This window comes from Musca domestica, unplaced genomic scaffold (assembly GCF_030504385.1).
Source record: "Musca domestica strain aabys unplaced genomic scaffold, Musca_domestica.polishedcontigs.V.1.1 49, whole genome shotgun sequence".
Lineage (NCBI taxonomy): Eukaryota > Metazoa > Arthropoda > Insecta > Diptera > Muscidae > Musca > Musca domestica.
Genome location: NW_026712344.1, coordinates 3,418,328 through 3,438,459, shown reverse-complemented (window position 1 = coordinate 3,438,459; position 20,132 = coordinate 3,418,328). Strand labels below are relative to the sequence as shown.

Below are 20,132 nucleotides of genomic sequence, written 5' to 3'. Positions count from 1 at the left end.
TGTACCTTCCTCCACTGAGTAGCAGCTTTCTAACGGTGAGCCTGCTGAATTCAGTTCCGCCTCCAAGTTCCGTTAAATAAGTTTAAAGTCTTTCATACCTTCACAATAAAGGGTGACAACAATGTTAAACGCTATAATTTTTACATTTGTTTTAATTTTATCGAATGAAGGCCATCAATTTCGGAAATAGCATCAAATTTTAGAATAAGTTTAGATTTGTTCGAATTGGTCACTTTTGGCACGAATTATGGCCTTCATTCCATTTCTTCCAATGAAACCGTCACACGCTGCCCGAATGTTGTTCTGCGGTATTTTGGCCCATTCCCGCCAAAGCGCTTGCTTCAGGTGATCGACACTTTGGTATGGTTTAGTGCCAACCTTGCTTTCCAAAATACTCCAGACACAATAGTCCAACGGATTGGTCTCCGGAGATTGTGATGGCCATTGTGCGCTGGAAATGAAGCGAGGAACCTCATTTTATAACCATGCATGGGTGCAGAGTGCGATGGTGCTGAGTCCTGTTGGAATGTCCAAGGTCTGCGGACAAAATGTTTGCGTGCCCAAGTCTTTAAGGCGATAATATTCGGCACGGTCGATTAATACGAGCGCAGAGCGACCATCGGCTGTTATGGCGGCCCACACCGTCACCATGGCCGGCGCTTGAGTTCTGGTGGCCAACCGAAGGTGCACATTTTCAGCTGATCTCTTTGGCAAGTAAACACGATTATTTTGTTTGTTTACAAACTGCTGGACAACGAATGTTTTCTCATCGGAAAAAAAAACAAATTCGGCAGTTCACCACTTTCGGCCAAGCAAAGCAACTCTTTAGCTCTTTTGAGTCTATTCTATTTCTGTTACGGTGTGAATATGGAATTTCAATGGATTTACCCCGAGCTCATTTTTCAATATTTGCCGAATGGAATATTGCGATATGTTCAGCTCACGAGCCATTTTTCGGCCACTGCGACGCGGGTTTCGATCAAGTCGCGTCACGGTAACGAGCGATTGTACGAGACACAAAGGACTTATTCACATTTAAATGCTGGAGTGCTCTAACGATAGCCACTTGTAGTTTCCAATCAATATAAAGAAATCACGAATAACTTTTTTTCTGGAAACTTCTCACCAAAATGGTTTTGTACGCTTATAAACAATATAATAAGCTGTCACTGGAATAAGTTTAACAGCTGTCGAACGAGTTGTTTCATCTCAGCCTGTACATATATGTTTTAAATAAAATTGAAAGTAATTTTGAACATTTTCAAACTCGGTTGATATTAAAACCTAAATTCACAGCTTTTGGGGAGAATACTTTGTTGTGTGTTTGAGATGTGTTTTGGTATGAAAAATTGGGAACTAATTTTGTGAAAAAATCGGGAACATTTCAATAATTTTTCAAGATTTTCTCTTAAACTAAAATGTTGTGAAATAAGTGTCAAATAAATCAAAAAAACAGCATGATTACAAATAATATGATCAGACGGACGCCCATCATCATGGGCTTTGGAGCAATATTTTGAGGTATTACATACATTTTGGCCCAATCAAGCCAATTGTGTAGGTAAAAGTATTGGAATGCGCAACGCTTGAAAAGAATCACATGCTCAATTGGCCTTTTATGAGTTTCATGAATATGCAAAATTTTGACCCTTTGTGGGGGAGGTACCAGAAGGAATAATTCGTTTTGTCCGTTTTTGATACCAAATCTGGTGTTGGCAATAGAATAGCGATGTGTGCATTTTAAAGACCATGAGACGCTTATTTTACATTTTATATAAGAGACGATAATTCAAAATGTTAACCGTCTGTGGGGGAGGTACCTGAAGGAGTAAACCTATGTATCTTCTCTCTACACTACATCTTGTGTTAATAAAATTAATATAAAAATTTTGAAATGTGCAAAATTTGAAGACAATCGGATTATTTTTTCACATACATATTTTGTACATTTTTATCGGCTCTTAGTAGCTGTTTTGAAAGTAAAGAAATGGGTTAGTCCAATGCGTAGTAGGTATATAAAATATACTTAATCATTTAGAATTGAGGTTTTTTGCTGGAAGTTGGCAATTTATTTTTTCAAAATAATTTGAAAGACATACTTTGTCTACACTGTGTGAAGCAAAACATTAATAATTGTTATATTTTTTATTACGCAATTATTAAAGCCTGAATGCTCGAAAAAATTCAATTATTACCATTAACGCTATGAGTTACGAGTGAATTGAAAAGAATCTGTAACATTTGACAAACCGGCTGTATCACACAATTCACCAATTACTCTGCGTAATTAAACAGAATCGTATTGCTAAATTTCAAAGCCCTTAAGCTTAACCCACATAATCCACTCTTAAGACAACAACAACAACGGCAGCAGCAAAAAATCGTCAAGGTCTCATTGTAGCCAACATAATGCCAAATGCAACATTGAGACCGACAAAAAACTCGTTAAAAGCTATGAGAGCAGCAACAACAACATCAACGAGCACAGTAAAAGCCAAAAAACGGATTTACGCACAAAAGTGAAACAATTTGCTAAGAAATCTAATCACAGCAGCACATGCAGTACGCACCAAACACACACACTCACACAGGCATACGTACACGCTTAGCTGAACGACGCTCAATGATGTAGGTAATTCACATGAATGGTTCAGATCGAACGATCGTATCGACAACGATCGACCAAACAAGTGATTCGCACACTCACACACACACACTCTTAAAGTATTTGGTGGCCCAAAGAATTTCCAAGAGACAAATCAACGACAACGTAAAGCTAGGAACACAATTGGAGCGAACGACGAATTTCGCCCTACGCGGCGACAAAATGAGCCGCGAAAATTCGTCGTATGGAACACAATACCGACGAAATTATAAAACAGCTGATGAAGTTGTTTACTTTTTGCTCATTTGTTGACTACAATGAAAATTATACAAGAACTCATAATTCTACGTTCTCTATTATAATTTCAGTTATGTCCATCTTCTCTATTATAAATTCACTGATATCCATCTTCACTCAGGCGCAAGTGCACAAATAAATAAACAAATTATTTATGTTTTTTATACGAATAACAGATAGTAGAGTGACCATAACAAATTTTAAAGTAAATAGTAACTTTATTTACTAAAACACATAAAATTCGTACAAGTATGGCCACCTTGTACTGTTTTGTTCGCCGGTCGCCGGCGTATGAAATAGAAATAAAGCTAATTGAGTTCGCGGCGACCGACGAAATTTTCGCCGGCGCCGTGATTGTGTGCACTTCCATATACACATATGTGTTTTATTTTTGACGACGAACATACGCCGCGAAAAAATTCGTCGTTCGCTCCAATTGTGTTCCTAGCATAACTCTTAAACAATCTCAAAATAAACGGACGGATACACATAATTAAGCGTTAAAATTATATCTGTCAAATCTCAAATTAAACTCGTATTACAAATGAATCGTATAAATTAGAATCTTAACAGACTTTAACAAAAACAAAACAACTGCCAGCAGAAATTCTAAAGAATTAGAAAAACGCACACACACACACACACACAAAGAATAAAACATCGACAAGAAAAAATGAAAATTGAGTGGAAAAATCGAACATTTGCACTAATTGCATAAATGCGTCGTTTGCCTGACATTTGTTCTACGCATGTGCGCAGTGTAGATTTTGTAAAGTGTTGCCACTTTATTGATGGCATTTTGGCCAAATAGGAAAATGTGGTCGGAATTATTTTTGAAATTAATTAATCTATGATCCGTTCAATTCTCCATTATTTTTTGGAGAGCGCCCAATGACATGGAAACTTGATATAATATGTGAGTAGTGTAGATTTATTTAAGCGTTGCCATTTATTGTTGGGAGGTCGACCAACAAAAAATTATCGAATATATTTTTGGAAGTAATATATAAATAACCCTTTTAATTTCCCACAGAAAACAAACCACCAAAAATATGACAACTCTATATTCACCTTGTACGGTGCAGATTTATTAAAGCGTTGCCATTTATTGCTGAGACTTCGAACAAAAAAAATGGTCAGATTTATGTTTGAAGTGGATCATATATTTCAAGCACCTAAAAAAATTAAATGGTCGAATCTATTTTTGGAACTAATATATCAAAAACCCGTTTAATTCCCCACAGAAAACAAACCACCAATAACATGGCAACTCTATATTCAACTTGTACGGTGCAGATTTATTAAAGCGTTGCCATTTATTGCTGAGACTTCGAACAAAAAAAAATGGTCGGATTTATTTTTGAAGTGGATTATATATTTCAAGCTTCTAACAAAATTACCCAACAAACAAAGTATATATATTCATAAATCAGCATAAAATTCTATGTCGATTTTGTGATGTCCGTCCGTCCATCTATCTGTGGAAATCACTAGCTTCCGAACGAAAAAAGTAGATTGATCAAATTTTACTCAAATGTATATTTTGTCTCCAGCATTTTTGGTATTGGAAATGGGCCATGCAGGTCCACGTTTTGGTATAGCCCCCATATAATTGTACCTCCCTTTTTTCGCTATTTTGGTGATGTAAGCGACATTATTCACCGGAATTGTTTCAAATTTCGTATTTGAAATTCGTAATGGATACTACAGCCTATAACAGAAAATTGTCTGTGCAGGTCCACGTTTTGGTACCTCCCGAAATTTGGTATTTTGATGATTTTATTCATTCACCGGAATTGTTTGAAATTAGGTATTTGAAATTCATAATGGATACTACAGCCTATGACAGAATATTGCCTGTGAAGGTTCGGGTCTTTGTATAGCCCCCTTATAACGGTACCCCCTGTTTTCGGTATTTTGATGATTTTAGCGACATTATTCACCGGAATTTTTCCAAATTTCTTGTTTGAAGTTCGTAATTAATACCTCAGCCTATGACAGAAAATTGTCTGTACATGTCCACGTCTTCGTATAGCCCCCATATAACGGAACCCCCCGATATTCGGTATTTTAATGATTTTAGCGACATTATTCACCGGAATTTTTTCAAATTTCTTGTTTGAAGTTCATAATGAATACTTCAGCCTATGACGGAAAATTGCCTGTACATGTCCACGTCTTCGTATAGCCCCCATATAACAGTACCCCCACATTCGATGTTTTTTAAGTTTCGCAATTGAATATTCTAATGGCTTGCGACAAAAGTTGTCTATGCAGGTACACGTCGTCGTATGGACCCTAATATAACGGCTGCATTCGGTATTTTTAATATTTCAACTGAATTTTTTAACAGATTTTATTTTTTTTTTAATTTTCAAATTCTTTCCGAATGTGGAGGGTATTCAAGGATCGGCCATGCCGAACTTACATCTTTTTTACTTGTTATATTAATTAATATTTTAATTTTACAATAATAAAAAAAACAAATGGGGAATTTAAGTGGGAGAATATTAAAGAGCAACAGATTCTGTGATATATGAGAGAGAGGAAGACAGAGAGATATTAACAAAAGATATGTGAGATTGATGAAATAAAGAATTTGTGATTTAATGCTGGGTGTTTATACTGTATAAAAAGGGAAAGTTATTAAGTAAATTATATTAGGGTGGGTAGACGAATGTGACTTCATATTACATATATCCCCTCAAAAAAAATGGCAACCCCAACCTCCCAAACTTTGTTTTTGTTACTCATAACATCTGAGCGAAAAAAATAGAAACATTCTTAATACTAGTTATTTACGGCTGTGGTCAGACTACTGCTTGCATAAGGAATGCACAAGTTATGCCAGATTCTAGAACGAATTGTGAAAAAGCCCAAAAGAATCGCTGCAGTCACATTAATTACAAGAACAACAACAATAACAATCACAAAGCCTATAGTTTGAACCGGTTGGCCAAGGTATAATTAACAAAACAATATAATGTTGATGATGGTGTTTAGCAGCAAATAAACAATTCTAAAAAAAATGAAGAAAACGACAACAACAACAAGGATCGATAGATAAATTAACTTCACTGCATGAATGAAACAAATCAAATCAACTCAAATGTTGCAGATTAAATCTAAATCACCAAACAATCAAACAAGCCTGCCAGCCAGCCAGCCAACCTGTCGATTTGAACTCTTTGGGGGTCTTGCAATGGATGACATTTAAAATAACAACGATGACAAGTTAATTATATACCTTTGTGTCTTTTTGGTTAAATGTATTTTTACAATAAATGATTTTTATCAGTTAATGAAAAGTTTGAGTTGCTTTATTCCCAAAGATGATTTTATCCGAAAATATAGGACAAAAGTAATTTTGATGTGCTAGAAATGTGTTAAGTAAATGTGTAAGGAAATGGTATGTAAATGAGAGAAAAATAATAATATAACCTCATTCGGACAATAAATGCGATCTGTACTTTGTCTACAAAAATACATGAACAGACGGGCGGACGAATGCAATCATCGGCTTAGAATGTGATTCTATAAAGATCATAAAAATTAACTAGGGTCCCATTTCGTTTTCTTCATCAAGTTAAAATCCAATGCACAAAGAAATAATACCCTTTTGCCAAAATTTTGAATAGGGTATAATTGGAACTAATCTTAGAAAAAATTTGCGAAGTTTGAAGAGAACTGTGTTTGATATAAGTCTGATAAAAATATTACCACTGACCAACATGGGATATCCACTTTGCTTTTTACTAGGTAAAACAAGTAAAAAAGCTGTAAGTACAGCCGGGCCGAACTTTGAACACGCATTTGGAACGAATTTGGCCATTATCAAAAAAATAAAATTTCCGTTAAAATCTTTAAAATACTGAATGTAGCCATTATATTAGAATCTATACGACGACGTGGACCTTCATAGGCAAGTTTGGTCATAAGCCATTACAATATTCAAATGCGAAACTTGAAAAAAAATCGGTGAATACTGTAGCTTAAATAATCAAAACACCGAATATCGAGAAGTGCCGTTATATGGGAGCTATACGAAGACGTGGACATCCACAGGCAATTTTCTGTCATAGGCTGTAGTATCCATTACGAATTTTAAATACCATACCAAAATGAATAATGTCGCTAAAATCATCAGAACACCGAATATCGGAAGGTGCCGTTATATGTGGGCTATACGAAGAATTGGCCATGCACAGACAATTATCTGTCTTAGGCTGTAGTTTCCATTACGAACTTCAAATATCAAATTTCAAAGAGTGATTTCCACAGACGGACAGACTGACGGACATCGCCAAATCGACATATAATTTTATGCTGATCAAGAATATATATACTTTGTGGAGTCTCAAATGTATATTGTTACGAATATAACTTTAGATTTAAGTTAATTTAGATGAATTCCGTTAATTTAAGAATTTGAATTGTAACGTAAATTTCTACTACGCAGTTTATTTGAATAACTTCACAACAACAACTACTGTATAGATTTTTCTACATCCTTCCATTTCCTCTTTCATTTTCTATTTTGTTGCTGACGTACAATTCTTGTTAAACGTCATCATTGATGATCGCTTAATTCCTCTTTCTTTGTTACCCCCTCGCCTGTGTATGTGTTGTTGTTATTGTTCACTCAATGTAAGTTTGTATGTGTTCGTTGCATTGGTAGATTGTTCGTAATCTAGGCGTTACCAGATCGTCTAGAAACTTCTGTAGCGACAGGCGAGGCTCATATAAATAGGGGAAATGGAAATTCAGTTAGTCAGTTGTGAATCAGATCGCGAATTGAAACCGTCGAGTAAAGTAAAGTGCAAAGTAAAGTTGTGTGAATAAAATCATTGTAATAATCGTAATCCGAAAGAACCCGCGTTTTATTTGGTACGAGCTGTACTGGGAAATAAAACAACGTCTACACGGGATTAAGTAAAATCCAAGAACGTAACAATTGGTGTCGGAAGTGAGATTACGATAATACTACGATGAAGTTTAAGGATCTACGAGTGGAAGACTTGAAGAAGGAACTTAATAAATTGGAATTGTCCTCTACTGGCAACAAGGCTGAACTACAAAAACGTCTGTTGGATGAGTTCGAGCGCCGTGGTATGAACATCGATACATATGAGTTTGACAGTAAGGATGAAGTGGATTTATCGGAAATGGGCGAATCCAACGGTGGGGAAGTCTCGTCAGTAGCTGCCAGGGGTGACGATTTCAGAGAAATGCTAGCCAAAATGTTTGAGGAAAATTTCAGAAGAGTCGAAGAAAATTCGAGAATAACGAACGAGAAACTCGAGTACATTGCAGAAGTTATTGGAAGGAGAATGGAAACCGTGGAGGTCCAAATTAAAGAGTTGGATAAGAAAGTGCAGTCGGTTGACGAGAAATTTCTGTCCCACGACCATAGGGTTACAAATCTGGAGAAGAAAATTTCGGAACTGGAAATCAAAGGGGGTCCGGTGCGAGTTCCTGATAACACACTAAAAATCAAACCTCCTGTATTCGACGGCTCTACGTCATTCAATGTTTTCAAGTTACAGTTCGAGACAGTGGCTTCTAGAAATTCGTGGAACGACAGCGACAAAGCGGTTGCACTACTTCTGGCATTGAAGGGCAGTGCTGCTGATGTTATACAGAGTATTCCTGTCGCTTCTAGAAACAACTATGAAGATGTTATTGCTGCACTGGAACGTAAGTACGGTGGCGAACATAAACGAAACATCTACCTTCTGGAATTAAGGGGAAGAGTACAGAGGGCAAACGAGACGTTACAAGACTTTGCAGCTGAGGTGGAACGTTTGGTGCTAATGACGTATCCAGGAGAGGATCACCCATTGCTGGACCGTATGAAAATCGAAACCTTTGTGAATGGCATACGTGACCCTGAGATTAAGTATGCAACATATGCGTCACCAAAAGCATCATTTTCCGAAACTGTGTCGTTTGCCCTTGCCCAAGAGACGGCAAGAATAGTTGTTAAGCCCCAGACCCACAAGATTCGCCAACTGGAGACCGAAGGTTGCGAACCCAAATCTCTCGTTAACTCGATCGAAGACGCCATGAGACGGGTAATAGAAGAGACAAAGTTAGTTGGGATGACTAAGCCCAGGGTTAGATGCTACAACTGCGATAAAGCAGGTCATATTGCGCACGAATGCAGAGCTAAGCGCAAACGATCCAGGTCATCGTCACCACCTCCAACGAAAGATGGTAGAAGAATGGCCCAACAGTCCACCAATGAGTCACAGTTAAACTAAATCGAGCCAGTCCAGCGGGGCATGAACTGGCTCCCATCGACGATGGCCCCACAATCTCCATAGCAATAGTACAACAGGAAAGTCACAACCTAACAACAACTGGGTACATCAATGGTGATAAGCGAGTTCTGACGTTAGATACTGGCGCATCAAAGTCCATCGTAAGATCAGATCTGGTAAAGGGAAAAATAACGCAACTTAATGGAGTCAGACTGCGCACAGCAACGGGGGAGCCCGCGGCAGTACACGGCAAGATTACCCTGAGACTAACTATTGCCAATAAATCGGAGAATTACGAGTTTATAGTTGCCGATATCGTAGACGAAGTGATAATAGGCTCAGATTTTATGATTGCCTTTGGTATCAATCTGGATATGAAAGAACGTGTGATGACCTGGTCTAACTCGAAATTCCGTTAAACGTGGGCTACGATGAAAGTACACCCATTAGACGTCTGACCACGGACCATCCAGAGATAATACCGCCCTGTGCCGAAGCAATAATATGGGTACCAATGAATGGAGATTGTGGAGCCGAGAAGTTGTGGGTGGTGGAACCAGCAGAAAACAGAAACAGTAACATCCTAATAGCGAATGCCCTGGTGAAAAGCAACAAGGACGGATTAATTCCTGTTAGAGTTTTGAACCTGTCAAACAAGCAAGAGCAAATTTGCCAATTTTCCGATGTTGGACAATGCACACCAGCTGAAGCTGTAGTTAATTTGGAAACTAGCACCGAAAAGCCAGCTGCCATGGAGAAGAAGCACCTCGACAGCTACATAAAAGAGTGGACACACCAATTATCACCTTCCGAGAGGAACAAGGCTAAGCAGCTATTATGGAAATATGCCTCTACCTTTGCGTTGACAAAAGAGCACCAAGGAAGAACATCAGTGGTGAAGCATGAAATCAATACAGCAGACGCGAGACCCATTAAACAGCCTCCAAGAAGTGTTCCCCTGGCAAAAAGAGACGAGGTTCAGAAGCTGATAAGTGAAATGGAAAAGAGTGGTGTAATAGAACCATCGTCAAGTCCATGGTGCTCCCCAGTGGTCTTGGTCAAGAAGAAAGACGGAAGCACCCGATTTTGTGTGGACTACAGAAAGTTGAATGATGTCACCAAGAAAGACAGCTATCCGCTCCCAAGAATCGACGACACATTGGACACATTAGCCGTGACGTCATGGTTCTCCACCCTCGACCTGCAGAGTGGGTACTGGCAAGTAGAGATCGCCGAGAAAGATAAGGAGAAAACAGCGTTTGGCGTAAATGGGGGTCTCTGGCAGTTCAATGTCATGCCATTCGGACTCTGCAACGCCCCGGCTACATTTGAAAGGCTGATGGAGCGTGTGTTAAAAGGGCTGCAGTGGAAGTCGTGCCTCATATACCTGGATGACATCATAGTCATGGGACGCAACTTCGACGAACACATCAAGAACTTAAAGGATGTTCTACAGCAGCTTTCGTCTTCAGGCCTCAAGCTGAACCCAAAGAAGTGCAGTCTCTTCCAACGAGAGGTGAAGTTCCTGGGGCACCACGTGACGCCGGAGGGCATATCGACGGATAAGGAGAAAATTCAAGCCGTCAGAGATTGGCCGCAGCCCCGAAATCTCCATGAGCTGCGAAGCTTTCTGGGTCTCTGCACATACTACCGTCGATTTGTCCAAAATTTTGCCAACATCGCCGCCTGTCTACACCGTTTGACGCAAAAAGGCCAGAGGTTTCAGTGGGGCAACGACCAGGAGGAGGCATTCAGAAAGCTCAAAGACATGCTATGCAGAGCCCCCATTTTGGCATACCCTATACCTGGCGGCAAGTTTGTTCTGGACACAGACGCAAGTGCGTGCGGCATCGGTGGCGTCCTTTCCCAGGAAATCGACGGACAGGAAAAAGTCATCGGGTACTACAGCCGGACATTGTCGAAACCTGAGAGGAATTACTGTGTGACGAGGAGAGAGCTGCTTGCTGCCCTTCAGTGCGTTAAACACTTCCACAAATACCTATATGGCCAGCATTTCCTGCTGAGGACCGACCACGCTGCTCTCCAATGGTTGCTGCAGTTTAAGAATCCGGAAGGTCAACTAGCCCGTTGGATCGAGAGGCTCCAGAGTTATGACTTCAGAATCGAGCACAGAAAAGGCGGAAAACACGGTAATGCTGATGCCCTGTCTCGTCGGCCATGCAAAGTAGAATGCAAGCACTGCTCAAAGGCTGAGAATAAAGAGAATATCGTTGATGTCCGACTATTGCAATTTGAGTCGGGTGAAGATTGGTCGACGGAACAACGAAGAGATCCCATTCTGGGCAAAGTAATTTCGGCCATAGAAACGGGCAAACGACCTAGTCGCAAAGAAATTACCTCCGAAAGCCCTCTTTTAAAATCCTATTGGGCCCAGTGGGACAGTCTACTTATAATAGATGGTTGCCTATATCGCAAATGGGAAAGTGAGGACGGTAAATTTCACCGGAACTTGATCGTCGTCCCAGACTCCAAAATAAGAGATGTCTTGTCGGAGTTTCACGATGGGCCAAGTGGAGGACATCTTGGCATAGCAAAAACCGCTGAAAAGGTAAAGCAGAGATTCTACTGGGTCGGCTGTCAAAAATCCATTGCCGACTGGATCGCCAATTGTGAAAGGTGCATAAGAGCTAAAGGTCCAACACGGAAGAGTCGAGGCTACATGCAGCAGTATAATTCAGGAGCCCCTTTTGAAAGAATCGCAATGGATGTAGCTGGACCGTTCCCAACAAGCGACTCTGGGAACCGGTATGTCTTAGTGGTCACGGATTACTTCAGTAAATGGCCAGAGGTTTATGCTATCCCAAATCAAGAAGCCAGGACAATTGTGGATGTGTTCAGCAAAAATTGGATTTGTCGCTATGGTGTTCCATCCGAGGTTCATTCCGATCAAGGGAGGAATTTTGAATCAGCGATCTTCAAGGAAATGTGTGACTCCTACGGAATCAAGAAAACCAGAACGACGCCCCTACATCCACAATCAGATGGCATGGTGGAAAGATTCAATCGCACCCTGGAAGAACATCTACGGAAAGTGGTGGACAGTGGCCAACGAGACTGGGATGAGCATATTCCCAAGTTTTTACTGGCTTATAGATCGGCCATTCATGATTCCACATCCCGGACCCCAGCCAAAGTTCTGTTCGGAAATGAATTAAAGCTACCTGGCGATTTGATATTCGGTGCTACCCCAAACGACGATGTGAACCAAGATGAAGACAGTCAAAACTCTTTTAGTAAAGTCCACGATGCAGTCCGACATCGAATAAAAATGGTTAGCAACCGCATGAAGGCAAGGTACGATTGAGTGGCAAATACCGATGGGTTTCAAGAAGGGCAACTGGTACTATTGTTCAACCCACAACGAAAGAAAGGACTATGCCCCAAATTACAAACGCACTGGGAAGGACCCTACAAGATTGTCACGAAAATAAATGACGTCGTTTATCGCATCCAGAGGAGCGACAGTCCCAGGTCGAAGATGAAAGTTGTACATTTGGAGCGGCTGACCCCCTACGGAACGGGAACTGTGCCTATTCGGGACGAACAGGCTTAAGCGGGGGGCAATGTTACGAATATAACTTTAGATTTAAGTTAATTTAGATGAATTCCGTTAATTTAAGAATTTGAATTGTAACGTAAATTTCTACTACGCAGTTTATTTGAATAACTTCACAACAACAACTACTGTATAGATTTTTCTACATCCTTCCATTTCCTCTTTCATTTTCTATTTTGTTGCTGACGTACAATTCTTGTTAAACGTCATCATTGATGATCGCTTAATTCCTCTTTCTTTGTTACCCCCTCGCCTGTGTATGTGTTGTTGTTATTGTTCACTCAATGTAAGTTTGTATGTGTTCGTTGCATTGGTAGATTGTTCGTAATCTAGGCGTTACCAGATCGTCTAGAAACTTCTGTAGCGACAGGCGAGGCTCATATAAATAGGGGAAATGGAAAGGCAGTTAGTCAGTTGTGAATCAGATCGCGAATTGAAACCGTCGAGTAAAGTAAAGTGCAAAGTAAAGTTGTGTGAATAAAATCATTGTAATAATCGTAATCCGAAAGAACCCGCGTTTTATTTGGTACGAGCTGTACTGGGAAATAAAACAACGTCTACACGGGATTAAGTAAAATCCAAGAACGTAACAATATTTTTAGGTGTTATAAACGGAATGACAAACCTAATATACCCTTAAACTTCCGAAGGAGTAGGTCAATATTTTCCATTTGATATCAGATCTACGTCAGATATAAATACTACAACGTGCCAAAATTAGTTTCATTCACTTTATATGAGATATGTGATAATTTTTGGAAAATGTTGAAATGTGCGTGAAGTACCTGATATATTGAACCAAAGCATTCCACCTCATCTAATACCGATACAAAATGTGGTTTTGCAAAACTTAAAGAAAATCAGACATTTATAACCCAGGTTTTGGGAATAATTGTTAATCATGATTTTTACCTTTTGGGGGGGAGGTACAAAAAGGAGTGAGCCGATAAAATCCATATTCACATCAGATCTTCGATTTAAGAAAAAAATATTTTGCAGAAATACCTTTGCCAAATTTTCCCGATATTCTGTATTTTGATGATTTTACCGACATTATTCACAGGAATTATTTCAAATTTGATATTTAAAGTTCGAAATGGATTCTACAGCCTATGACAGAAAATTGTCTGTGCAGGTCCACGTCTTCGTATAGCCCCCATATAACGGTACCTCCCGATAATTGGTATTTTTATGATTTTAGCGACATTATTCACCGGAATTGCTTCAAGTTCGTATTTGAAGTTCGTAATGGATACTACAGCCTATGACAGATGATGATTTTGAAGATACAGGTCCACGTCGTCGTATAGACTCTAATATAACGGCTACATTCGGTATTTTTACCATGTAAGTTGGTTTTGTCTGTTACAACAAAAACCCCTTCGTCGACCGTGCCTTGTCTATTAATAAAACAGTGTGGCTTGTTTGTTCGGGATACCGTAGTATTTTGTTGTTGCAAAATGGTCTGGCTTTTTCCCTTTTATTGTTGTTTTTATAAAAACAACGTTTGTTTATTAGTGGAGAACGATGGTAATGTTTACCAGGGGATTTTATTTTATTTATTTATTTATTATTTTTTTTTTTTTTGAAAATTATTAATTTCATTCCAAATGGTAGAGCGTAATCAAAGTTTCTGCCGCAACCAAATCAGCTAAATTTTAACATTTGGAGTTCTAGGAAGTTCTGTTCTCTCGTTTCTATGGTGAGATAATAAAAATGACAACCCGATACAGAAGACAATGTGAAATCCATTTCTTATTCCTTTATTTTCACTCATATCCCATAATTACTCATCAAAGCTTCAGTAAATTTTCTCACGCTAACCAATTGAGTGTTAATTACTTAACAGCTTCCAATAAATTAGCATTTCGAAAAATATGTTAATAATTTTTTCTCCAAATAGTCGACCAGACAACATGTCACGTCTAATTTGATGAGTCCCACCTACAACTTCTAGTCTAGTCGGATCTAAACCGTACACCTCTGATGACAATAACGAACAGCGGCTAATACGAAAAAACACTTTAGCAAGCACTTATAATATTGGCTTACAAGTCTATAATACCAACACCAGCAACAAAACAAACAACAAAACTTTGCCATATTACCAAATAGTAACAGCAACAACAACAAACATTTGAACAGTAGCACAAGTTCATTATTAAATAAATGACCAGAGCAGGCTGAGTCGAAAAACCATGGCAATGGCAAGAGGCAACATTGATTGTGATCGCCAGCAACAGCAAGAACTTGCAGGGAGGCATTTGTGCGAATAGAAACCACAATCCACTCCCCCCTTTCCAAATAAACTAGGCTTAATTCATCTGTTACTGCATACATACATACATCTATATGTTTACATGTGCGTCATTCCAATCAGACACATTAGCGGTAAGCACAGACAAATAGCCATTACCGACCGGTATCTGTCACATCGCAGTCAAATGGCAACGCCAAGCCTTACTGCTCAGCCAAACATTGCAGTTGCTGAAGCGTCGTTGGTCGCCAGCGTTTTCCGTTTGTTTCGTTTCGTTTTTTTTTTTTTTTGAAAATGTGGGCCAAAAAATCTGCTCAAACGTGTGAATTTGAATGTTTGTAGGCCTTTTTCAGCGAAGTTGTTGCTATTATTCTTCGAAGTACAATCTAGCTTAAAATACGCGCTAAATTTTTGCTCTTGAACGGCGACAGCCATCAGACAGATTTGTGAGTCTGCGCGGCGTTTAGGTCTTAGATTGTCAATGTGGTTAGTGTTGTTGTTGCTGATTTGATTTTAGCTAGACAAAACACATTCATTTATTCATTGATGCGGGTTGAAAGCAAGCAACTTGATCTTTGCAAGCTTTTTTTAACAAACAACAACAAACAAACTATTTACGAAGGTGCGTAAGCTTGAGCATGTAGTGACAGTGGGCTCGGAAATGTGAAACTTTTCAAATTAATGCGAATTGTAAACCTGGAGGTCTCTAATGGGGAAAAGAAGACCCAGAGGTCTTCTGTATTTAATAGACGACCAGGGGTTTTCTATATCGAATAGGAGACCCAGTGGTCTTTTGTATCGAATCGACGATATAGAGGTCTTCTATATCGAATAGAAAACCCAGCCGTCTTCAATACCCAGATGTCTTCTATATCGAATAAAAGACCCAGGAGTCTTCTATATAGAATAGAAGACCCAGCGGTCTTCTATAAGACTCCCTGGTCTTCTATATCGAATAGAAGACACAGTGGTCTTCTGTATTTAATAGACGACCAGGGGTCTTCTATATCGAATAGGAGACCCAGTGGTCTTTTGTATCGAATCGACGACCTAGAGGTCTTCTATATCGAATAGAAAACCCAGCCGTCTTCAATACCGGATAGAAGACCCATCGGTCTTCTATATCGAATAGAAGACCCAGTGGTCTTCAATACCGAAAAGACGACCCAGAGGTCTTCTATATCGAATAGAAACACAGCCGTCTTCAATACCGTATAGAATACCCAGCGGTGCTTTACACCGGATAGAAGACCCAGCGGTCTTCTATATTGAATAGAAGACCCAGTGGACTTCTGTATCGAATAGACGACCCAAAGGTCTTCTATATCGAATACACGACCCAGAAGTCTTCTATATCGAATAGAAACCCCAGCGGTTATATATCGAATAGAAGGCCAGCGATCTTCTATACCGAATAGAAGACCCAGCGGTCTTCTATATCGAATAGAAACCCAGCGGTCTTCTATACCGGATAGAATACCCAGCTGTCTTTTACACGGGATAGAAGACCCAGCGGTCTTCTATATCGAATGGAAGACCCAATGGTCTTCTATATCCAATAGACGACCCAGAGATCTTCTATATCGAATACACGACCCAGACGTCTTCTATATCAAATAGAAGACCCAGCGGTCTTCTATACCGAATGGAAGATACAGCGATCTTCTATATCGAATAGAGGAGGAAGGTTTTTTCTATACCGAATAGATAACCCAGAGTTATTCTATACCGAATAGAAGACCCATAAGTCTTGTGTATCGAATAGAAAACCCAGAGGTGTTCTATACCGAATAGGAGACCCAGAGGTCTTCCATACCGAATAGAAAACCCAGACGTCTTAATTACAGAATAGAAGATCCATAGGTATTCTGTACTTAATAGAAGATCCATAGGTCTTCTATACTTAATAGAAGACCCATAAATCTTCTATAACTATAAGAAGGTCCTTAAGTCTTCCATACTGAATAGAAGACCAGAGGACTTCTATACTGAATGTCAAACACAGACGACTACAATATCGAATGGAAGACCCAGAGATCTTCTTTACCGAATGGAAGACCTAAAGTTCTTCTTTACCGAATGGAAGACTCATAGCTCCTCTATACAGAATATATATCCAAAAGGTCTGCCTTACCGAATGGAAGACCCAAAGGTCCTCTATACCGAAAAGATGACCCAGAGGTCTTCTAAAGCAAAAAAGAAGGGCCAGTCGTCTTCTACACAGGATTTACCCATTGGGCGCCATATAGGATGGCTTTTGGGAACATACTTTTGTAATTTCTTCTTGACCGTAGCGAATGTGAAATTTCACTTCAAATGCCAATTTAGTGATGGCATATCCTATCTTCCATGTAACATACTAGAATCCAATTCATCTGTCGTACCCCTCATATACAACCACTGTTCTTTACTATTAATCTACCTCAAGTGTAAGCAAGAATGTATGATTTGTGGCGTTCGTTTGTCTGGCAGCGTTTGCAACAAAAACGTTCAACTCCAAACGAAAAAAAAAAAACAACAACAACAAACATTCAACTTGTTCGCTTGTAATGCGTAAAATATGTAAACATTGTCAATAAACTGGTCTTATTTCATATTTGGTCAATACGGTTTTTTTTTTGTTTTCACAGTCGTAATTTTAAGCAAATGTTTATGGCAGTGGTTGGTTGGTCAGCAAGCTGCTGACTGGCTGGCTGCGTAGTTTTAAGTTCAACTAACTACATCATAAAACAACAACGTTTCGGTTAATTTTGTTGCCAGCAAACCAGTTTATCTCGAAAAGGCGTAGCAGCGCCACTTCTACATTTGAAATGCATCAAAGTTTTGTTTATATATATTTTTTTCTATTTTTTAATTTTGTTTACATTCTGTTCTTTGTTGTTGTTTAATTTTAGCTAAATAGTTACTCTGTCTAATGCCAAACTAACTAACCATGTGTGTACGTAGCTCATCAAAATGTTTTAGTTTTAATTAGTTGCGTTTAGAATATTTCAAGAAAGCAAACAAAAAAACTAAATAGGGGTCACCAAGCGCGGTGTGGAAAAAGTGTGAAAGTGAAATGTGATATGTGGCACGTGACAGATCATTTTTCTAAAAAACATATCAATTTAGCCGCTTGGGAACTATTATGAATATCAAGCGTTTAGAATCGTGAAGTGACAAACTTGTTGATTATATTGAATTACTTGGGCGCCAAAAAAAACTTCTTCAATTTAGATTGCGGTGTGCCATAGCCCATGATTATTTATTATGATTTATATATCAACTAAAGGGACAATGGTGTCTCAAGTTAACGGATCATAATACAAGTGATGTATGTTGTGCATTTTAGCTTGATTAAAATGCTAATTCCCTAAGAATTAATGGGATCTTATTGTCTCCTTCAATATATTTTTGTTTTCTCCAATTTATACATTTTATCAAAATAAAATTTATGTATCACTTACGACTGAAAAAATTGAATATGAAAATGTTTATTGGGTAAGGAAAGTTCCTACTGGGTATACGTGTTTCAACGAAATATTTAATTTTTAAGGTAGCATTACAAGGTGAGATGAAAAAACTGCAACCAACTTCAGACTGTTGTCACTTCCAAGCCACTCGTCCGACAACTGTTAAAATTATTCCAGTGACAGCTCATTATATTGTTTACAAGGGTACAAAAACATTTTGGTAAGAATTGTCCAGAAAAAAGTTATTGAATTCAAGCGTGATATTTGGTTGGAAAATCACAAGTGGCTATCGTTAGAGCACTCCTGCATTTAAATGTGAATAACTCTTTTGTGTCTCGTACCATCGTTCGTTACCGTGATAGTAGCCTAGCAGAGTAGCCTGGAGTTCTCGGTAGGTCTGTTCTCTCCTTGCGAAAAATGTTCGATTTATTTCCACTAATTGGTATAGCCTCCATATCACGGTACCTACTGATTTTCGGTATTTTAAAGGTTTCTGCCACAATTTCTATCCAAATTATATGAAACTTGACAATTGGGTTTCTCGGTATATCTGTTCTGTCCTTGCAGGTCCACCAATAGGTGCATCCTCCATGTAACGAAACCTGCAGATTTTCGGTACTACTATCCTGCCACAATTTCCATTCAAATGAGTTTCGCTTTTTGGGTTATTTGTATACCCTACACCACAGTGGTAAGGGTATTATGTTTTTGTGTATTTGTTTGTAACATGGTATGTGAGTCCGCCTGTCCCTTCGCCCGTACATGTATTTTTGTGAACAAAATGCAGGTCGCATTTATTATTCGATTGAGATGAAATTTTCCAAACAATATTTGTTGGGCCCTAAGACGAACCCTATTGAAATTGGCGAGAATCTGTTCAAATTTAGATATAGCTCCCATATATATATTCAATCTATTTCGATAAAAAAAAGAAAAATGGCATATTTAACCGAATTCAGTCTAGAAGCAAGTACATTTTGCGAAAATCGGTTCAGATATAGCTATAGCTCCCATATATATATATATATGATTTATCCGACTTGTTGTTTAAGTCCCTCATATTCGTAATATGCACTCCACAAGAATGATATTTGGTACCAGATATCACATACAGCCCAGAAATACATCTGCCAAATTTTATGGAGATTGGTTCAGATTTGGATATGTCTCTCATATATATCTTTATCCGATATCAGGCTTATTTACCACTAAATGACTAATATCAGCCCAAATATCAATATCAAATTTGGTGAAAATCGGTTCAGATATAGATATAGCTCCCACATATATGTTTCTTTTAAAATAATTTAATATTCTCTTTCCAACAATTATCTGGTGCCAGATATCAGATACAGCTCCGAAATAAGTGTTTAAAATTTTGTCAAGATTGGTTCAAATTTGGATATAGCCTCTGCAAAGTTTTATTGAGATCGGTTCAGATTTTTTATAGCTTCGATATACATCTTCCTCCGATTTTACGGTTATTGTTCACCATATATGTAATATCAGCCCAAATTGGATAGATTTTTCAAATTGAACCGAATTTTTCCATTTGGTAAATCTCGGTCTCCACCAAACATGGTATGAAGTGTATATTAAGTTCGTCATTCCGTTTGTAAGTCATCGAAATAATAATTTTAGACCCAACAAATATATATAATCCTGATCAGCGTAAAATTTA

The 20,132-nt window shown here is 38.6% G+C and overlaps 1 protein-coding gene across 4 annotated transcripts in view; it reads left to right on the top strand.

Annotated features, from left to right (window-relative positions):
• AQP (aquaporin) overlaps positions 1–20,132 on the top strand; it is a 108,970-nt gene that overhangs the window by 78,173 nt on the left and 10,665 nt on the right.